Source organism: Epinephelus moara, chromosome 4, assembly GCF_006386435.1.
Source record: "Epinephelus moara isolate mb chromosome 4, YSFRI_EMoa_1.0, whole genome shotgun sequence".
Lineage (NCBI taxonomy): Eukaryota > Metazoa > Chordata > Actinopteri > Perciformes > Serranidae > Epinephelus > Epinephelus moara.
In genome coordinates this window covers 12071503-12074569 of record NC_065509.1, presented here as the reverse complement: position 1 = coordinate 12074569, position 3067 = coordinate 12071503, and positions in this window count along the sequence as shown.

The following is a 3067-nucleotide window of genomic DNA, read 5'->3' as shown; positions in this document are numbered from 1 at the left end:
TAGTTTGTCGTTGTAGACTAAGTGAAGCTACATAGAGATAATTACCAACAATCAATAAGGACCAACTGACACCTGAGCTAACTTAGCACAAGGCTTAGCACAGGTCTTTAAACTACAGTGCTAACAACTTAGTATACTGTATCTGGCAACCAGATGGTGCAAATCAGTCCTAGGTGGATAGAAAAACTGTTGTTTTTCAATGAATAACACCAATACATACCTTCCTCTAAAACACAGTTATAGGTGAAGTACGTAACAGTGTGTCAGTAAGCAAGGTTTAGAGGCATCGCAAAACATATTTCTAAACTCTGGACAGAGCCAGGTTAGCTGTTTCCTCCTGATTTCAGTCTTTATGCTAAGATAAACTAAGCTAAGCTAACAGTGACATGATTGTAGTCCTATATCATTTCTTGGTCGTAGGAAAACAAACAAGCAAATATCCCAGAAATGTTTCTAACCCTTTAAAATTGAGTACATCCAGCTCGTGTAAAATGATATTCAACAATAATCTCAACCACTGTAGGATCCACTCTACAATGACCTCTTACACACTTACGTTTCAAATTGTAAATGTTTTTTCAAATTGGATGCATATCCAAATTCTGTTTCCTTTATATGCTCAAATGCTCCAAAGTATGAATTTTCCTTGTGTTTGAAAAGACAAGGACATGTCTGAATGCTTTGAATATGCAGCTAAAACTGAAAACATAAAACACGTACTTGGATAACAGACCTGAAACACTGCAGCAAAGTATTTCTCTGGTTTTATAAAATCCTAAGTAGCAGCTATCTGTGTAGGTGTGTGCTGTGGAGCACAGTGACGCCTCTTTTACATCTGAACTTGCACATATATCGTGTTTACATCGGTAAATATCTCCAAATATTTGTCCAATTATTCCAGATGCAGTCTAGATCAACAGAAAGGGGAGAAACAAAGAAAGACAGGGAGTGAGCATGTAATGCTGAGTAAACTATTGATTAGTGATGCATGGTAGATTAGCTTTACTCTAAACAGGGAGATGATGCAAAAAAGCTGTGATTGCCTGAACCACAAACAAAATGATATCCAATTTATTTGAACATAACACAAATATCGACTGTGTCATTCAAGGCCATTTGAGTTGATGTGCACATGTTTAAACATCCATATATCATTGTCATATTAACTGTAGCCCACTACTCTGGTAGAGTTTCTAATATTCTTCCAGGTATGATAATCTGTAATACTCTACATTTATTATAAAACTACCAGATACTTGCTGAAATGGAAGTGTAACATGATCCCAAGCAGCAGGGCCCAACCTACATAACACGGTAGACCACTTTGCTGTTGCTTATAAAAACAAGGTGGTTAATGATCCTGGCAATTCAAACCACATTTCCCTCCTGCTCCCTAAAGACAAAAGACGTGTTAGAAATAACATGATGAATTTCAAAGGAGCTGTATACCCAACATATTCTCACGCCAACCTCGTCACATATTGACGTTTAGGTCATGGACTTTCCACGTCCACATACGACGTGCAAGGTACCCTGGGTGCGTTGGTTGTTGACGTTCTGGGACACCGTGTCAATTTGTCTTCTTTCAAGATACACTTCCGTTTTCACAGGAAATTTAACGTTTACATACAGTCTCTTTCAAAATAAACGCACTATCTCAGTATAACACCGCAATTTATTTTTCCTTCAACAACAAACACACATGGTTAGGTGTAGACAATAAAAATATATGGTTAGGTTTAGGAAAAAAGAACAGGGTTTTGTATTTAGAGTCTTACAGGACTCAAACACCACTCTTTCGGGTGAAAGTCAGTGTTTATTGGACCCATCCACCACCCCTCCTGCCTCCCCTGATTGGCTTTCACCGCCTTAATTTTAGTCCTTGTCCCATTAAACTATAACCTATGGTGACCTATGGTGGTGGTGGGATGGCGTCATTGCGAAAGCATACCGCCTTCCCTCTGGTTTGACCCAACGTTAACACCATTAGCTCTGTCAGCATTGTTGCCCTTGTTAGCACTGTTTGCACTAGTAGCAACATTAGCTGTTAGCTGCTGGCTCAGCCCCTTCCCTGTGTACAGGCAACCCTGACCCACACTCTGAATCATAGATGAGCTTTCAATGTCATATGGACTGTTTCAAACTGGACAACATAAACATTCTAAATGGGTCCCTGTGTATTTCCTGTTTGAATGTATGTTAATGCAGAAGCTGACAGGAAGTAAACAGGGACCAAAGTTGTTGCCCTAGCAACAGAATAGCAATGAAACGGTCCATACAGCACCTTTTAAGGCCGAGTGTGTAGGCTTTAGTGGCATCTAGTGGTGAGGTTGCAGTTTGCATCCAACCCTAGACTTCTGATGTGTGGCAAGTGTGTGGGAGAACTACAATGGCCGACGCGAAACTGAAAACTCAAAAACTCAGAAACTCAAATTGCCCTTTCTGGAGCCAGTGTTTGGTTTGTCCATTTTGGGCTACTGTAGAAACAAGATGGTAGAATCTGTGAAAGAGGACCCGCTCCATATGTAGATAAGAATGGCTCATCCTAAGGCAACAAAAACACAATTCTTCAAAAGGAAAATGCATTTTTTCCACTTAATGTGCAGGTTTATTGGTTCACAATATATAACAATTCTTACTCGCTTTAACCCTATGGGCCCGAACGACGCATAGTGCGTCCAAATTCACACCTGTTCTTCTCTACTGATTTTCTCCGCGACCGTGCGTCATAGCGAGACGCATAGCCACGCATATCACGTGAAACAGCGGAACGGTAGCTTTCCAACAAGACCAAGCACTTGTCGGTAGTGCAATGTTTTCACAGCGAAAAAAACTGATAAATTTACACTAAAATGATGTATAACAGAGCTTTCATACAGCTCTGCACACACATTACTCTTGGATGGATTACTCACGAATGCAGGCTCGCACAGAAATGCCACGCATATCACATGAAAGTGCAGGACTAGAACTTTCCAGGGATACCACACACATCATTGTGCTGTCATCCCATCATGCTATAAATCCAGATTAATTGTCTACAAAATAAAAACCTGACGAATTTCTT